General features: G+C 40.7%; 1 protein-coding gene and 1 pseudogene across 2 annotated transcripts in view; both read left to right on the top strand.

Moving 5' to 3' along the window:
• The window catches only part of LOC307097599 (uncharacterized protein), a gene marked incomplete at its 3' end in the record, with an annotated part of 105,300 nt that overhangs the window by 36,896 nt on the left and 48,342 nt on the right, over positions 1–20,062 (top strand). The window lies entirely within an intron of this gene.
• Positions 11,734–13,132, top strand: LOC307097822 (elongation factor 1-gamma-like; annotated as a pseudogene). Its single transcript has one exon. The product of its transcript is annotated as an elongation factor 1-gamma-like (transcript).

The following is a 20,062-nucleotide window of genomic DNA, read 5'->3' as shown; positions in this document are numbered from 1 at the left end:
TAGTTTATTTATCTTCTCAGAAATTTAAGTTTGGACCTTCAATGACCAATGTACCTATATGCTATTATTACATGATAAATCATCACCATAATTTCTTCCTATACTGAATAGTATCCTAGTAGTTTATGCCAATGGAAAATTAGCTATATAATGTAAGTTCTAGAACTCATCAATTTAACAATATTCACAAAAATCCAATACTATTGTGAGCTTGGAATATGCTTGATGGAAGCCTTTAAAATGCTATTAATTCTCTTTGCAGAACCAATTGGATAAATGCTTTGTATTTTCAAAATAAAAGTACTCTTTTCTATGGGATAGAAGAGGAATTTGGAAAATAGATATTGCATTGGTTATTAATTCACTCTATATGATTAAACTATATCAGCAACCTTTACTTTTTTTTTAAAAAAAATACAGTTTAGAGTAGAGACTACTGATTCTTGTCCTGGCAGATCAGTGCTTAACACACTTCATCATGATCTTTGATATGATATAAAATGAGGCAAGCTGGTTAACAGGACAATCAGGGAAGGAGACAGCAAAAGAGAGGTTTTCAAAACCACTGTCTTCCAAAGGTGATGGTGTTCATTCCCCAAGTTCATGTCCTCACAGGACCAACATTAGAAGCTTGACATTGCATGGAAGAAGACTTCAGTAAAATATGAAATAGTCTAGCCTCATTACTCAATACAGAACCAGAAACACAATGATAACAATCTTCCAGAGTAGAGGGGAACCCCGTATCCAGATTTTCTACAATGCATTGCCTAAAAAGTCCAGGTTTTGCAACAAAATATATGAGACATGAAAAGAAATAGCAAGTGTAAACTATACAAAGGAGAAAAGCAGACCACAAAAACTCTTTGTGTATATTCCAGTTGTAGCTTGTTATATAATTTATAAATATATTAAATAGGTGATAATATGTTATCAAATATCAAAGAGAGAATTACATATGAAAATAAAAATATTAAAAATTGTGACATTGAAATTTCAATAACTGTAAGGTAAACTTCACTGGAGAAGCTCAAGAGTAGATTTGAATGGTCAGAAGAAAGCATCTCTAGATATAAAGTAATGGGAACTATAAATGTAGAGCAAGGAGAAAAAGGGAAGGAAATTTTTTGAAGAAATAATGGTTGAAAATTTTCAAACATATTCAATGGTAAATATCAATCTGAATATCCAAGTTCAATGAAATCTAACTAGAATAAGTACAATGAAATCCACAATGAGACCCATTATAGTAGAAGTTAAGAAGGACAGAGAAAATCATAAAACCCACAAAGGGCAAGCAAATCATCATGGAAAAGAAAACACCAGCAAAATGTTGTTATTGTTGTTTTTATTGATTTCAGAGAAAGGAAAGGAGAGGGAGATAGAGATAGAAACATCAACGATGTGAGAGAAGCATTGATCGGCTGCCTCCTGCACACTTCCTATGGGATTTGAGTCTGCAACCTGGGCATGTGCCCTGACTGGGAATTGAACCGTGACCTCTTGATTCATGTTTCAATGCTCAACCACTGGGCCAAATTGACCAGGCAACAACACCTGTAAGATGAACAGCTGACTTCACATGACAAACTGGGGAATCTCAAAGACAGTGGTATGGTATATTCAAAGGGATAATAGAAAATACTGTTACAAGAATATTGTATCCAACCAAACTATCTTTCAAAGTTAAGGTGCGATAAGGAGATTCCCCAATTTTTGTTTTTAAAGAGGGATCTGGTTGTGAGTCAACCTGCCATAAATTCATTGTAAAATATTATATCTAATGAGCAATGAAGAAACAACATTGTGACTGATAAGAGAGGAGTTGGGCTTGCATCCCCATGCAGGGATCCCAAATCCTGAACAGCAAAGACTAGGAGGAGCCCACACAGCATTGCTCAGAGAGATGCAGCATAACTGTCTGCCTTGAAGGCTGGGTCTGTACCTTTGCAGTAAAAGAGCACACCTAATGTCACCAGCCCCTTTAGAAGAGGTTCACCCCAGTCTCTGACTGCTGGAAAAGCAGCACTGCAGTCTGTGGCTCCAGAATAGAAAGGGGCCTGAGGGATTCACCCAGGAGTGACTTCAAGGGACCCCCCGCTTTCCAGAAAGGCATTGTAAAAAAAACCATAAAGAATCTAAACTATGTGGCCTATGAAGGGGAGGGGAACTCTCCCACCTCCCGAGATGGGTTGGAACTCCTCCCTTCCCTGTGGAGTTCATGGACTGCTCAGCCTGTGGGGCTGGTAGAAGGACAGATTGGGGATTTTGATCTGCACTGAGGAGAGTTGGGAACATGCGTGGGGCTGGGATTCTCAGCCACACCTTTACTGAGACCAGCTGTGCTGATAGATCAGAGTCCTGTGTGGGGCTGACTTTGTAGCCCCCTCTGCTTGGACTTGTGGTGCAAGGGTACTGGGGCCTCACAAAACAGGTTTTTTTTATTTGTTTGTATGTTTGTATGTTTGGACAGCATCCCTGAGGAAGGCTTATACTGGGGAGACAGACAAGCAAGAGCTGAACTTTGTGACTGCATTGTGGAGAGGCTGTTCCAAGCTCCTTGTGATTTCAGTCAGCCATCCCAGGAAGGAGGGGTGGAGCATGTCTACCCATCCTGCAGGCTGGGAACACCACTCCACAACAGGAAAGGGCTTAGATCTGCTCTCTGAAGCCTCAGATACCTTTGCTGGGTACACTTTGGTGGGGGTAGGGAGAATTTCTCATAGAAAAGCATTCCAAGAATAAGACCCTCAAAGGCTCTTGCCTGGGACAAGGAAGAAATGCTTAGTCCTCCTCCTGTGGGTTGGGCAGGAAACATGCTCACAGGCGACTCTTTTCATCAATCCCACTGAGCCTGGGCAGCTGAAACTGCTCCTTCAGAAAGGCAGCCAGCTGTATCCAACCTGAACATGCATCAGGCCACCTAAGATGGAACTGCATTTGGAGGATATGGTAGAGACTGAGTAGTTTGGCTTTGAAGCAGAGATTAATTTATACTCATTGAGTGCCTGACGGTGAAATCTCTAAGAAGAAGGCCCACTAGGCTTAGCTATGCTAGCCTTCCTGCCTCCACCCTAAAGACATTCTTTGGATGACACTGCAGGAAGGCTAGGAAACCTCAGGAGAGAGGCAGATGGAAGATATTTTCAGAGAACTTCAGACTGACCACAGCTACATCAGAACACTGAAAGCCAAACTTAGCTCCTGAAATTGGCTGACCCAAAAGTACCTCCCAGGAGGCCTGAAATCAGCAGACAAAAAGTAAGCCTCAGACAATATAAGCTGTCTAGAAAAACTTCCTATGCCTGTCTTTTTAAAAAATGTTTGTTTGTTTTCTTCTTTTTTCAATATTTTCCTTATTTTTCTTCTTTATTACTTTGATATTATTATTATTAAGATTTTTGCTCATTTCTTTCATATCTCTTATTGGCCTCCTTCCTTTTTTCCCAATTTTTTTTATTAAGGTATTATATGTGTACATATCTTACCATTGCCCCCCCACCCCTCCCATATATGCCCTCACCTACCAGAGTTTTGCGTCCATTGGTTATGCTTATATGCATGCATACAAGTCCTTTGATTGATCTCTTATCTTCCCCACCTCTCCCTAACCTTCCTGCTGTAATTTGACAGACTGTTTGATGCTTTACTGCCTCTGTATCTATCTTTTTGTTCAAGTTTATAATGTTCTTTATTACCCATAAATGAGTGAGATCATGTGGTATTTTTCTTTCATTGACTGGCTTATTTCACTCAGCATAATGTTCTCCAATTCCATCCAGGTTGCTGCAAATGGTAAGAATTCCTTCTTTTTATGGCAGCATAATATTCCATTGTGTAGATGTACCATAGTTTTCTGATCCAGTCATCTGCTGATGGGCACCTAGGCTGTTTCCAGATCTTAGCTATTGTAAATTGTGCTGCTGTGAACATAGGGGTGCATATATCCTTTCTTATTGGTGTTCCCAGTTTCTTAGGATATGTTCCTAGGAGTGGGATTACTGGGTCAAATGGGAGTTCCATTTTCAGTTTTTTGAGGAAACTCCATACTGTTTTCCACAGTGGCTGCACCAGTCTGCATTCCCACCAGCAGTGCACGAGGGTTCCTTTTTCTCCGCATCCTCGCCAACACTTGTCATTTGTTGATTTGTTGATGATAGCCATTCTGACAGGTGTGAGATGGTACCGCATTGTTGTTTTGATTTGCATCTCTCGGATAATTAGTGACTTTGAGCATGTTTTCATGTGTCTCTTGGCCTTCCTTCTTTTGAAAAGATTCGATTTAGGTCCTTTGCCCATTTTTTTATTGGATCATTTATCTTACTTTTATTAAGTTGTATAAGCTGCCTGTAGATGTTGGAGATTAAACCTTTATCAGTGATACCATTTGCAAATATGTTCTCCCATGCAGTGGGCTTTCTTGTTGTTTTGTTGATACTTTCTTTTGCTGTAAAAAGCTTTTTATTTTTATGTAGTCCCATTTGTTTATTTTCTCTTTACCTTCCATTGCCCTAGAGGCAGTATTGGTGAAGAAGTTCTTTTGGCATATGTCTGAGATTTTGCTGCCTGTGGATTCCTCTAGTGTTTTTATGGTTTCCTGTCTTATGTTTAAGTCCTGTATCCATTTTGAGTTTATTTTTGTGTATGGTGTAAGTTGGTGATCTAGCTTCATTTTTTTGCATATATCTGTCCAATTTTCCCAACACCATTTATTGAAGAGACTGTTTTTATTCCATTGTATGTTCATGCCTCCTTTGTCAAATATTAATTGAGCATAGTGATTTAGGTCAATATCTGGATTCTCTATTCTGTTCCATTAATCTATATGTCTGTTCTTGTGCCAGTACCAGGCTGTTTTGAGAACAGTGGCTTTGTAATACAGCTTGAAATCTGGTATTGAGATCCCTCCTACTTTATTCTTCTTTCTCAGGATTGCTGTGGTTATTCAGGGTCTTTTTTTATTCCAAATGAATTTTTGGAGAGTTCTTTCAAGGTCTGTGAAATATGCCGTTGGTATTTTAATGGGGAGTGCATTGAATCTATAGGTTGCTTTGGGTAGTATGGACATTTTGATGATGTTGATTCTACCAATCCATGAACATGGTATGTTCTTCCATCTGTTTACGTCTTCCTCTATCTCTTTTTTCAGTGTCCTGTAGTTTTCCGTGTATAGGTCTTTTACCTCCTTAGTTAAGTTTATTCCTAGGTATCTTAATTATTTTGTTGCGATGGTAAATGGGATTGCCTTTTTAGTCTCTCTTTCTGTAAGTTCACTATTAGTGTATAGAAAGGCCATAGATTTCTTGGCGTTAATTTTGTATCCTGCTACATTGCCGAATTCATTTATTAAGTCTATTAGTTTTTTGACGGAGTCTTTCGGATTTTTTTGGTACAATATCATGTCATCTGCAAATAAAGACAGCTTTACTTGTTCTTTTCCAATTTGGATGCCTTTTATTTCTTCTTCTTGTCTAATTGCAATGGCTAATACTTCCAGTACTATGTCAAACACGAGTGGTGAGAGTGGGCATCCCTGTCTTGTTCCTGTTCTTAGGGGAAATGGTTTTAGTTTTTGTCCATTGAGTATGATGTTTGCTGTGGGTTTATCATATATAGCTTTTATTATGTTGAGGTATGAGCCTTCTATTCCCACCTTGTTGAGAGTTTTTATCAAGAAAGGGTGTTGGATTTTATCAAATGCTTTTTCTGCATCAATTGATATGACTATGTGATTTTTATCTCTCAATTTGTTTATGTGATGTATCACGTTTATTGATTTGCGGATATTGTACCATCGTTGCATTCCGGGGATAAATCCTACTTGGTCATGGTATATGATCTTTCTGATGTACTGCTGGAGCCTATTTGCTAGAATTTTGTTGAGGATTTTGGCATCTATGTTCATGAGGGATATTGGTCTGTAATTCTCTTTCATTGTGTTGTCTTTATCTGGTTTTGGTATTAGGGTGATGCTGGCTTCATAGAAGGAGCTTGGAAGTGTTCCTTCCTCTTGAATTTTTTGGAATAGTCTGAGGAGGATAGGTTTTAGTTCTTCCTTGAATGTTTGGTAAAACTCTCCTGTGAAGCTGTCAGGCCCCGGGCTTTTGTTTGCCGGAAGCTTTTTGATGACTGCTTCAATTTCGTCCATAGTTACTGCCCTATTAAGCTGTTTAGATTCTTCTTGATTGATTTTTGGAAGGTTATATTTTTCTAGGAATATGTCCATTTCTTCCAGGTTGTCCAGTTTGCTGGAATAGAGTTGTTCGTAGTATTTTGTAACAATCCTTTGTTATCTCAGCAGGGTCTGTTGTTATTTCACCTCTTTCATTTCTGATTTTGTTTATTTGGGTCCTCTCTCTTTGCTTCTTGGTGAGCCTGCCCAGAGGTCCATCAATCTTGTTTATCCTTTCAAAGAACCAGCTCTTGGTTTTGTTGATCTTTTGTATTGTTTCTTTGGTCTCTATGTCATTTATCTCCCCTCTGATCTTTGTTATTTCCTTCCTTCTGGTTACACTGGGCTTTTATTGCTGCTCTCTTTCTAGCTCTTTGAGTTGTAAGGTTAGGTAATTTTTTACCATTGTTTCTTGTTTTTTGCAATAGGCTTATAGAGCTATGAACTTCCTTCTCAAGACTGCTTTCGCTGTGTCCCATAGATTTTGGATTGTTGTGTTTTCATTGTCGTTTGTTGCCATGATGTTTTTTATTTCTTCCTTGATCTCTCTGGTGACCCAGTCCTTGTTTAACCTTTTGCACTCGGATGTCGAGTGTGACTCAACACGGTTAGCATTGGAATAAAGGAATCGAGAAAAAAGCAAGAGAGTGCAAAGGGTTAATAGCATGCTGTTTAGTCTCCATGTGTTTGATTTCTTTGGATTGTATTTATTGTAGTTGATTTCCAGTTTTATGCCACTGTGATCTGAGAAGATGCTTGATATAATTTCTATCTTCTTGCATTTGAAGAGACTTTGCCTGTGACCCAGCATATGGTCTATCTTTGAAAATGACCCATGTGCACTTGAGAAGAATGTATATTCTGTGGCTTTGGGGTGAAATGTTCTGAAGATGTCAATTAATTCCATCTGGTCTAGTGAGTCATTTAGGATTGCTGTTTCTTTGCTGATTTTTTGTTTAGAGGATTTGTCCAATGGTGATAGTGGGGTATTAAAGTCTCCTACTATGATTGTATTGCTATTAATCTTTCCCTTGATATCCTCCAGGAGTTTTTTTTTTATGTATTTGGGTGCTCCTATATTGGGTGCATATAAGTTTACCAGAATTATTTCTTCTTGTTGGATTTCTTCCTTTAGTATTATGAAGTGGCCTTCCTTATCTCTTGTTATGGCATTTTCTTTAAGGTGTATTTTGTCAGATATAAGTATTGCTACCCCAGCTTTTTTTTCACTTCCATTTGCCTGAAAGATATTTTTCATCCCTTCACTTTCAATCTGTGTGAGTCTCTTGTTCTGAGGTGGGTCTCTTGTAGACAGCATATATATGGGTCATGTTTTTTTATCCATTCAGCCACTCGATGTCTTTTGATTGGAGCATTTAGTCCGTTTACATTTAAAGTTATTATTGAAAGGTATTTGTTTGTAGTCATAACTATTTTTGTGTCTGTATTCCTTCTTACCTGTTTATTTCTTCTTTTTACAGTTTTCCTTTAGCATTTCTTGCATTGCTGGTTTGGTGGTGATAAACTCCGTGAGACTTTTTTTGTCTGTGAAGCTCCTGATTTCCTCTTCAATTTTGATTGATAGTCTTGCTGGATATAGTATTCTTGGATTCAGTCCTTTGCTTTGCAACATTTTGTATACCTCCTTCCATTCACTTCTAGCTTCTTGTGTTTCTGTTGAGTAATCATTTGACAATCTGATGGGTGTTCCTTTGTAGGTAACTCTCTGTCTCTCTCTTGCCACCTTTAAGATTCTCTCTTTATCATTTATATTTGCCATTGAAATTATGACATGTCTTGGTGTGGGTCTTTTGGGGTTGATCCTGCTTGGGACTCTCTGTACTTGCGTAACTTTTATCTTTCCCATATCCGGGAAGTTTTCTGTCATTATTTCTTCAAATAGATTTTCTAATCCCTGCTGCTCTTCTTGTCCTTCTGGCAGCCCTATTATATGCATGTTACTTCGTTTCATGTTGTCCCGAAGTTCCCTTAGGCTTTCCTCCTGCTTTTTAATTTTTTCCTCTAATTGCTGTTCAGATTGAGCTTGTTTCTGTACCTGATCTTCTAACTCACTAATTCGGTCCTCTGCTTCTTGTAGTCTACTGTTGAAACTTTCCATGGTGTTTTTTATTGTAGCTATATCACTTTTAATTTCTTCCTGATTCTTGCATAAGTTGTTGATTTTCTCATCCATCCAATGTATAAATTCCATGACCATTACTCTGAACTCCTTTTCGGTCATGTTGCAAGCTTCAGTTTCACTAATTTCCTTTCTTGGCGACTCCATATTTTCTTTCCTCTGTGAGTTATTTCGTTTCCCCATTCTGGCTATCACCAGAAAGCTCAAGCTTCCATTTGCATGGACCTGGGCCATATGCTGTGGGGACTTCGCTCCACCCGAGTTTCACTAAAGTGCTCTGACACTAGGATGTGTGGCTGCCTTTGGTTGGTGGGAACCAGACTTGCCCAGGGTCAGTGTCCCCAGTGTTCTGTGTGGTCTCGTGTGCACACTTAGAATCAGGGGCCCTGTCTGCACCACACTGTTGGTATGTGCTGAAAATGAGATCCTTAGCATGTGCCAGGAGTCAGAGTTTCCCTGTGTCTGCACCAAGAATCAAGTGTCAGAGTCTCTGTTGCCTTGTGCGGTTTCTCGTTGAGAATCAGGGTCCCTGTGTGTGCATGCACCAACAATTGGGGTCACTGGCTCTTAGTGTGAATGTGCTGTGAGTCAGGGATCCCATGCAGCTGTGTCCAGCGTGCCAAATTCCGGCTGCATCCTGTGTGTGCTCTCTCTACTGAGCCAAACCCGCTAGGGCTTCGCACACTCTCAAATTCCTGAAGGTGAGCTGTCTCCGTGCACTCTCCCAGATTCTCCGAAGGGGGGCGGAGTCCGTCTTGCATGCCAAATTCCCCAAAGGGGAGCCCCTCTGTGAGCACTGTCAGATTTCCCCAAAGGGGAGCTGCTTCTGTCCCGCGTGCCAAATTCCCTAAAGGGGAGCGCGTCCCTGCGCAAAGCTCTGCAGCTTGGGCGAGGGGCGGGTCTATCAGTTATTTTGGCGCTATCACAAGGCTGAGGGCGCTCTGCAGCTTGGGCGAGGGGTGGGTCTATCAGTTACTATGGCGCTATCCGCGAGCCTGCAGGCGCTCTGCAGCTTGGGCGAGGGGCGGGTCTATCAGTTACTATGGCGCTATCTGCGCGCCTGCGGGGAGGGGGATAGGCTCTTTGACTCACGGAAATCTGCCAGGAAGTCTGGATTCTTGTTGTTTGTTGGTCTGAAGCTGTGATAGCAGTTCTCTGTCCCCAGTGGCTGCAGGGTCCTGGTTTGTGTCAGAAGCCAGGATTCGAGTCTCAGACAGCTCTGTTTCTCAAGATGGCGTGGTCTCCGTGTCCACACCAGCCACCGAGAAGTGTCCGCTTTGTGCGCGGGGCTCCGCCGTCTAGGACTGCCCGATTAGGCAGCCCCTTGGAAGACCTGCAGAATCTAACTGACCCTAGCTCATACACACACACACCACACACGTCTACACTCTCCTCTATGGGTTCCTCACTCACACTCTCTCTCTCCCTACCTTCCTGCCGGTCGCCATCTTTCTCTCAAAAAACTCAGCCTCCTTCCTTTTGTTAAGCACTTTTCCCTTTTTTATTTTCCATTCTTTCTTTTGCTTTTCCTTTCTCTCTCTTCTTGTTACCTTTGCGTAACATTTTTGCTTTCTTACTCTATCTTCTTATCTTTTTTTTACCATTTTCTTTTTCTTACTCTCTACTCTTATTCTTTCTCTCCATTCTTTCCTCTTAGAATCTTTTTCCTGCCATTTTCTCTTCCAGTGTCCTCTTTATTCTTTATTTCACTATTAGCAATATTATCTTTTTCTCTCTTTATTTTTACTTTAGTATTCATGTTTTCTCTTCTATTTCTTAATATTTTTTTCTTTTGTGGTGGATTTTGCTATTGTTGTCAGGATTTTTTGTATGTTCCTGTTTGTTTCCTGTTTGTTTGTTGTTGTTGTTGTTGTTTTGGGGGGTGTTTGTTTTTGTTTGTAAGCACCTGTTACAACAGTTCACATAACATGGTAATGGCTGAGTCTCACAGTTAGCTGGCCTGAGAGAAGCGCCTACCCATAAACTGCATAATCACAATCAAGATCCAATTACAACGGGAGAACCCAAATAACCCTCAAAAGGGGCATGACTAGAGCATACAGCTCAGTAAATATAAGTAAACCACACCACTAGGTCCCATAGGACATTTACTGCAAAAGCCAACACTACAAATCCTGGGAGTCATAGAAAGTATATCTAACACAAAGAAACAAACACAAAGAGACAACTAAAATGGGGAGACAAGAAACAACCCCCAAATTAAAAAATATGAAGAATCACCAAAAAAGCACCTAAACAAGATGGAGATAAGCAAGTTATCAGATATAGGGTTCAGAGTAATGGTTATAAAGATGCTCAAGTTACAGTGAAAACAAGAAACTTAATAGAACCAATAGTGGGAACTGCACGGAATTTAGAGGAAGGTGCCTCAGCATGAAAAAATATATAGAAATTATTACTAAGAAACAGGAATTAAAAGCAGGCTTGATGAAAAAGATGATCAAATAAGCAAATTAGAAGAGAAGGTAGAAAATAAACAATCAGAGCAGCAAAAAGTAAAAATACTTAAAAATCATGAGCAGTTTAAGGGAACTATGAGACAACATGAAATAGAACAACATCTGCATCATAGAAGTACCAAAGGAAGAAGACAGGTAGTAAGGTATAGAGAACCTCTGTGAAGAAATAATGACAGAAAACTTCACTAAGCTGGTGAAGGAAAAATCCAACAGAAACACTTCAGACAAAAAAGGAACAGTATGAAATATTTAAAGTAATGAAAAGCTAGAATCTAAAACCAAGATTACTTTATCAGCAAGTCTATCATTCAAAAATATATAGGAGAGGCTTGAAGATGGTGGCTGATGGGATGGTAGGCTGCAAGATAGTGTGTGAGTGAGAGAGCGAAAGGAGAGTGCATGGATGTGCATGGAGTGTATTTGTGAGTGAGGGACAGTTATATTCCACAGGACTATTGGAGACTGGTGGACCAGGCTCCCCTGGACGGGCAGCATCTATTACTACTAAAATCTCTTCTAGTGGCTGGCTCTATCACAGAGACCATGCCATCTTGAAGGGGAGAGTAGCTGTGATCAGAAGCCCAGCCTTACCTTTAACCGATGAGACCTCGGATACATCCAGGGACCCTACAACCACAATCCCCAGGGACCAGCTGCCTCAGCTACAAACCAACAAACACTGAGACAAGGTGGAAGCCAAATACCCAGTTGGGTCCTGCACCTTTTCACAGAGCAGATAGAAGGAACAGCTGAATCAAATAACACCCACCCAGAACTGGTGAATTAAACACAGCTGGTGAGGCACTCGGCGAACAGAAAGGCCAGAGATCACCTGGAGAGAGTCAGTGCAGGAGAGAGAGAGCTGCATGACCAGACACACTGGGAGGAGTGAACATGGGGAGACAAATAAATAGCCCCCATACAAAGGAAAAGGAGGAATCACTGGAAAAGGAAGTAGACGGAATGGAGGCAAGTAATTTGTCAGAGAAAGAATTCAGAGTGACTGAGAGCCCCACCCCTTTCTCTGCAGAATCACCATGGTGGCTGGGATCCTATACACATACCCTGAAAACTGGAGGGCCTTCAAGGCCCTCGTTGCCATGCAGTACATTGGGGCTCCCATCCATGTACCCTCTGCACCACCCCACTTCCACTTTGGCCAAACCAACCGCACCCCTGAATTTCTCCATAAGTTTCCTGCAGAAAAGTTTCCAGCATTTGAAGGTGATGATGGATTCTATGTGTTCGAGAGCAATGTCATTGCCTACTACGTGAGCAATGAGGACCTGCGGGGAAGTCGTCCAGAAGCAGCAGCCCAGGTGGTTGAGCTTTGCTGATAGTGACATAATGCCCCAGCCAGTACGTGGATGTTCCCCATCTTGGGCATTATGCACTACAATAAGCAGGTCACAGAGACTACAAAGGAGGACATGAGGTGAATACTAGGGCTGCTGTATGCTCACTTGAAGACAAGGACCTTTCTGGTGGGTGAACGTGTGATACTGGCTGACATCACAGTTGTCTGCACCCTGCTGTGGCTCTATAAGCAGGTCCTGGAGCCGTCTTTCCACCAGGCCTTCCCCAACACCAACCACTGGTTCCTCACCTGCATTAACTAGCCCCAGTTCTGCGCTGTCTTGGGGGAGGTAAAGCTCTGTGAGAATATGGCCCAGTTTGATCTAAAAAGTTTGCAGAAAGCTAGCCTAAAAAGAACATACCCTGGAAGGAGAAAGGACCTCTAGAGGAGAAGCCAAAGCCCCAGACCAAGAAGAAAGAGGAGAAGAAAAGGCTGCTGCATCCACTTCCGAGGAGGAGATGGATGAGTATGAGCAAGTGCTGGTGGCAGAGCCGATAGCCAAGGACCCCTTTCCTCACCTGCCCAGGAGTACCTTTGTGTTGGATAAATTCAAGCTCAAGTACTGCAATAAGGAACTGCTGTCATTGGTGCTGCCATATTTTTGGGAGCACTTTGATAAGGACAGCAGGTCCCTGAGGTATTCTGAGTACTGCTTCCCTGAAGAGCTCACCCAGACCTTCATGATCTGCAACCTCATCACTGGAATGTTCCAGTGGTTGGACAAGCTGAGGAAGAACTCCTTTGCCAGTGCCATCCTATTTGAAACCAACAGAAGCTCCATTTCTGGAGTCTGGGTCTTCCAAGGCCAGGAGCTTGCCTTTCCACTGACTCCAGACTGGCAGGTGGACTACTAGTCATACACATGGTGGAAGCTGTATCCCAGCAGTGTGGAGACCCAGATGCTAGTGTGAGAGTACTTTTGCTGGGAGTAGGCCTTCCAGCACATGGGCAAAGCCTTCAATCAGGGCAAGATCTTCAAGTGAACATCTCTTGCCATCCTCTAGCTGCCTGCACCCATCCTCCAGGGAGCTGGGAGTCATTAAAGAAAACTGAACATCAAAAAAAAAAAGAAGAAGAAGAATTCAGAGCAATGGTCATAAGGATGCTGAAAAGGGTTAAAGACAAATTCAACAATATGTTTAAAAATCAAGAGGAAATGAAGAACTAAGAAGAAATGAAAAAGAACATCACTGCAATAAAGAACACAATTGAAAGCATCAACAGAGGACTAGAAGAAGTGGAGGACTGCATCATTGAGCTAGAAGACAAGCAGAGCAGCAGCTGGAAAACAAAATTAAAAAACAGGAGGAGAGCCTAAGGGAACTTTGGGACAACACAAAATGAAACAACATTTGCATAATAGGGATACCAGGAAGAGAAGAAACTTAGCAAGGAATAGAAAACCTGTTTGAAGAAATAATGACAGAAAACTTCCCTGATATTGGCCAGGTGAGGGGATGGCGGCGGGCGGGGGGGTGGGGGGGGGAGTGCGGGCAGAGGCAGAATCACACAAGTCCAAGAATCTCACAGAGTCCCAAACAATTTGAACCCAAAAAGACCAACAGCAAGACACATTATAATTATATTGGCAAACACCAACGACAAAGTAAGAATCTTAAAGGCTGCCAGAGAGAGACAGAAAGTTTACAAAGGATCCCCCATCAGACTAGTGACTGATTTCTCAAAAGAAACACATCAAGCCAGAAGGGAATGGAATGAAATATACAAAGTCATGCAAAGCAAGAGTCTGAATCCAAGAATACTGTTCCCAGCAAGGCTATCTATCAAACTTGAGGGTGAAATCAGGAGCTTCACAGACAAAAAAATCACTAAGGGAGTTTATTACCACCAAACCAGCAATGCAAGAAATGTTAAAGGGTCTGCTGTAAAGAGAAGAAATAGACAGGGAAGAAGGAACACAGGCATACAGAATAAATATGGCAACAAACAAGTACCTATCAATAATAACTTTAAATGTAAATGGATTAAATGCCCCAATCAAAAGACATAGGGTAGCTGAATGGATAAGAAAACATGACCCATCTATCTGCTGTCATAAGAGATACATCTCAGGACAAAGGATTCACACAGACTGATGGTGAAGGGATAGAAAACGTTTTTCAGGCAAATCGAAATGAAAAAAAAAAAAAAAGCTGGCATAGCAATACTTATATCTGACAAATTAGGCCTCAAAGTGAAGACCGTAAAAAGAGGTAAGGAAGTCCACTTTATAATACTAAAGGGAGCAATTTAAGAAGATATAACTCTGGTAATCATATATGCACCCAATACAGGAGCACCCAAATACATAAAAAATCTTCTGGAAGATATCAAGGGAGAGATTGATAGCAATACAGTCATAGTAGGAGACTTTAATACCCCACTAGCACCACTGGATAAATCCTCTAGAACAAAAAACTAGCAAAGAAACAGCAATCCTGAATGACTCACTAGATCAGATGGAATTAATTGACATCTTCAAAACATTTCACCCCAAAGCCACAGAATATACATTCTTCTCAAGTGCACGGGGTCATTTTCAAAGATAGACCACATATTGGGGCACAAGCAAAGTCTCAACAAATTCAAGAAGATAGAATCATATCAAGCATCTTTTCAGATCACAATGGCATAAATTTAGAAATCAACTACAATAAACACAATTTAAAAAATCAAATACCTGGATGCTAAATAGCATGCTATTAAACAATGACTGGGTTGCCAAAGAGATCAAAGAAGAAATAAAAAGCATCATAGCAGCAAACGACAATGAAAACAATACAATCCAAAATGTATGGGACACAGTGAAAGCAGTCTTGAGAGGGAAGTTCATAGCTCTACAGGCCTACCTCAAAACACAAGAAAAAAATAATAAATTACTTAACCCTACAACTCAAAGAGTTAGAAAGAGAACAACAAGAAAATCCCAGCATAAGCAGAAGGAAGGAAATAATAAGGGTCAGTGCAGAAATAAATGACATAAAAACAAAAAATAAAAATAAAAATACAAAAGATCAACAAAACCAAGAGCTGGTTCTTTGAAAGGATAAACATGATTGATGAACCTCTAGCCAGGCTCACCAAGAAGCAAAGAGAGAGGACCCAAATAAACAAAATCAGAAATGAAAGACGTAAAGTAACAACCAATCCCACAGAAATACAAACAATTATGAAAAAAATACTATGAAAACTCTATTCCAACAAAACGGACAACCTCGATGAAATGGACATATTCTTTAAAAAATACAAGCTCTCAAAACTCAACCAAGAAGAATCAAAACACCTGAATAGGCCAATAACTACCAAAGAAATTGAAACAGTGACCAAAAATCTTTCAGCAAACAAAAGCCCTGGTCCGAATGGCTTTACAGCGGTGTTCTACCAAGCAAGACAGGGATGCCCACTCTCACCACTCCTATTTGACATAGTACTGGAAGTATTAGCCATTGCAATTAGACAAGAAGAAGAAATAAAAGGCATCCAAATTGGAAAAGAAAAAGTAAAACTGTCATTATTCGCAGACGACATGATACTGTACATAGATAACCCCAAAGATTCCACCAAAAAACTACTAGACCTAATAAATGAATTTGGCAATGTAGCAGGATACAAAATTAATGCCCAGAAATCTATGGCCTTTTTATACACCAATAATTAACTCACAGAAAGGGAAGCTAAAAAAAATCACATTTACCATTGCAACAAAAAAAAATTACGATACCTAGGAATAAACTTAACTAAGGAGGTAAAAAATTCTATATTCAGTCAACTATAGGACATTAAAAAAGAGATAGAGGAATACATAAAGAAATGGAAGAGCATACCATGTTCATGGATTGGTATAATCAACATCATTAAAATCTCCAAACTACCCAAAGCAATCTACAGATTCAATGCAATCCCCATTAAAATACCAACAGCATATTTCAAAGATTTAGAACAAACTCTCCAAAAGTTCATCTGGAATAAACAAAAGGACCCAAAGTACCACAGCAATCCTGAGAAAGAACAAAGTTGGAGAGATCACAATACCAAGTATCAAGCTATATTACCAAGCCACAGTTCTCAAAACTGCCTGGTACTGACACAAGACATATAGGCCAATAGAATAGAACAGAGAACCCCGAAATTGGCACAAGCCCTTATGCTCAATATTTGACAAAGTAGGCAAGAACATACAATGGAGTCAAGACAGTCTCTTCAATAAATAGTGCTGGGAAATTTGGTCAGACACATGAAAAAAATGAAACTAGATCACCACTTACACCATAGACAAAAACAAACTCAAAATGGTTAACGGACTTAAATGTAAGATTGGAAACATTAAAAATCATACAAGACTCCGTAGGCAGCAAAATATCAGACATATGTCATAGCTATATGTCTACCGACACAGCTCCTAAGGAAATGGGGACTAAGGAGAAAATAAACAAATGGGACTACATCAAAATAAAAAGCTTCTGCACAGCAAAAGAAACCATCAACAAAACAACAAGAAAGCCCACAGTATGAGAGAATATGTGTGCCAATGATATTTCAGATAAGGGTTTAATCTCCAAAATTTACAGAGAACTCATGCAACTTAATAAAAGAAATATAATGATCCAATCAAATAATGAGCAAAGGATCTAAGTAGACCCTTTTTGAAAGAGGATATACAGAAGGCAGAGAGACATATGAAAACATGCTCAAAGTCACTCATCATCCGAGAGATGCAAATAAAGACAACAATGATATACCATCTCACACCTGTCAGAATGGCTATCATGAGCAAATCAAAAAATGACAAGTGTTGGCGAGAATGTGGAGAAAATGAACCCTCGTGCACTGCTGGTGGGAATGCAGACTGGTGCAGCCACTGTGGAGAACAGTATGGAGTTTCCTAAAAAAGTTAAAAATGGAACTCCCATTTGACCCAGTGATCCCACTTCTAGGACTATATCCCAAGAAACCAGAAACACCAATCAGAAAGTATATATGACTCCTATGTTCATAGCAGCACAGTTTACAATAGTTAAGATTTGGAAACAGCCTAAGTGCCCATCAGCAGATGAGTGGATTAAAAAACGGTGGTACATCTACACAATGGAATACTATGCTGCGGTAAAAAAGAAGGAGTTCTTTTTTTAAAATTTATTGATTAAGGTATCACATATTTGTCCTCATCCTCCCATTCCCAGCCCACACCCCTCCCCACACATGCCCCCACCCCTATGGTTAGGCTCATATGCTTGCACACAAATCCTTTGGTTGATCTCTCCCCTTTACCCCCACCCTTCCCTACCCTCCCTCTGAGGCCCAACAGTCTGATCCATGCCTCCTTGTTTCTGGGTCTGTTCTTGTTTATCACTCTATGTTGTTCATTATTTCCCCTAGATGAGTGAGATCATGTGCTATTAGAAATACACTTATAAGAACCGAAAATGAGACAAGCAATAATGGTTATGCTGACAGGCAAATGAATCAGTCTGTAGTGAGTTTCTTTCTGAGCCAACAGTTCTTTTGAGACCCAATTTCAATGTCACACAGTTCCTTATGTGTACATGTCAGCCATGACATTTCAGTTCTGGATGGTGGACAAATGGTGGTAATGCTGGTCTGACCCTCTCTGGTTTGGTCCTGGGCAACCTGTAGTGACACACAACTGTTAACTGCTAGTATGGCAAGGCGACGTCAGCGTCTTCCATCTCTGGACTGCTTCTCTGCTGTCTTGATGGCTGGAGTAGTCCTGTCGATTCCTCTCTGTTCCTGGAATCCACATGGTCTTGGAGTTGTTTTCTGAAAATATACAAACATATTCTTGACCAAAAGTTAATAAAGGAATATTTTCTATAAATTTGACTTGGGATCCTATTTCATTTTTTGCCCAAATGATTTTCCTCTGGCTTGTTTTGACACCTTGTGTGTTTTTCATGGGTGTCTTGCTTTTAGCCTTACAATTAATTCTCTAAAGTATTAATTTTCTAGATGTAATTACTTATAGGATATTTTTCCTTACATGATATTCTTCTACTACCCCCTCCCTTTTTGATTTAAATATTAGGATGCTTTTGAAAATTTTATAATGTAGTCTTGATGGCTTTTAAATTTTAATTTTTAGCACTATAATATTACTGTTTTAGGTTCATTATATGGTACGCATTTTTATCATGAGATGAACTACCAATAAAAATTTTAGTTAACACTTTAGGAACACTTTTTTGTCCAGTACAATTAATTTTTCTAGAATATTCGCTTGTTTCAACTAGCTAATTTAAATTTGCCTGAAAACTTGACTACTATTTTACTGTCAAATTTATTACTCTAACAACAATCTTATTTTACCCTGTAAATATTAGTGGAAAGGATTATTTGCCTTCTTGAGTAGGTCCTGAGCATTCCTGGTGGTAGGCTGGATTTAGATATCATAAACCCACTTCCCCACACCATGGGTATGAGACAACTCAAACAATTCTTGTTGGAGTGAGAGGGCATCTGCTGTCAACCAAGTCTCTGTCAGTCACCTGAGTCCTGATCTGGGCTGGGCATGGGAAGCACGCAGCAGCCATGGGGGCAGGAGACCTCCCTCAGAAGGGGCTAGGGTTCAGGCCCCTGCAATGTTGGGGGGGTGAGGGTCTGTGCCCCACCTCTGTTGATCCCCAAATTCTCTCCTGATGGCCCCTCTGCGACTGTGCCTGTCTTAGGTTGTTCCTCCCTTGAGGAATCTTACCCATCTCTGGCTAACCAGCCATCCTCCGGGGCCAAGCAGGGTGATGTGAGATTCAGTTTTGTCTCCTTGGTAACTTATGCCCCCATGGCCTCCATGCCCAGCACCTAGAAGGAGTTCTTACCATTTGCAACAGCATGGATGGAACTGGAGAGCATTATGCTAAGCGAAATGAGCCAGTCAGAGAAACATAAATATCACATGATCTCACTCATATATGGGACATAATAATCAACATAAACAGATCCAGAGACAAATGGCAGGGGATGTGGGGAGGTTAGAGAGCAACCAAAGGATTTGTATGAATGCATATTAGCATAACCAATAGACACAGACAATGGAGAGTGGGAGCCTGCTCAGGGTGGGGATGGTTGGGAGGGTCAATTGGGGAAAAAGGAGACATATGTAAAACTTTAGATAATAAAAAAATACTTAAACTTGAAAAAAATATATATATATTTAGAAATTATGACTAAGAAATAGGCAGAAATGAACAATACTACATCTGACATCAAGAATACACTGAAAGGAATTAAAAGCAGGCTTGATGAAGCAGAGCCTACCTAATAAAAGAGTAATATGCAAATTGACATACCTTTGATACACCCACAAGTCACGCCCACCAGGAAAGCATCCACCAGAGGCTTTTCCAGCCTTGGGCATGAGCGGGGAGCCTGCGATGGATCGCAGGGAACTGGGCGTCCGCTCCTGTGAGGGGGTCTGCTCCTGTGGTGGATTCAGGGAGCTGGGGTCCCCTACTCAGGCCTAAAGCTTTGGCCTGAGGCTTTAGGCCTGGGCAGGGCACAGCCCGTGATTGGTGTGAACTATAGAGGAAACACCTTTTCTGACTGCACATTGGCTAAGCTTCCTGTATGCCACTGGTAATATTCTTAGTAACTTGGGTAATAAGAATCCAAAAAGGTGATCTAGGGTTTTTCCACCACACTTCTGGAGAAAAAAATGAAGGTCCGCTGCTGGAGGGCTAAGAAATGTCATATCCTGCCCTAGCCAGTTAGACTCATTGGATAGAGCCTCAGCTTGCCGACAGCAGGGTCTGGGTTGATTCTGATCAAGGGCATGTACCTAGGTTGCAGGCTCCTCCCTGGTCGGGGCCCAGATCAGGGCTCATGCAAGAGGCAACCAATCAAAGTGTTCCTCTCACTTTGATATTTCTCTCTGTCTTTCCCTTTCTCTTCCACATTCTCTA

This window comes from Cnephaeus nilssonii (assembly GCF_951640355.1).
Source record: "Cnephaeus nilssonii genome assembly, chromosome: 4".
Taxonomy (NCBI): Eukaryota; Metazoa; Chordata; class Mammalia; order Chiroptera; family Vespertilionidae; genus Cnephaeus; species Cnephaeus nilssonii.
The sequence above is the reverse complement of the archived record's forward strand: the minus strand, read 5'-3'. Positions and strand labels throughout refer to the sequence as shown.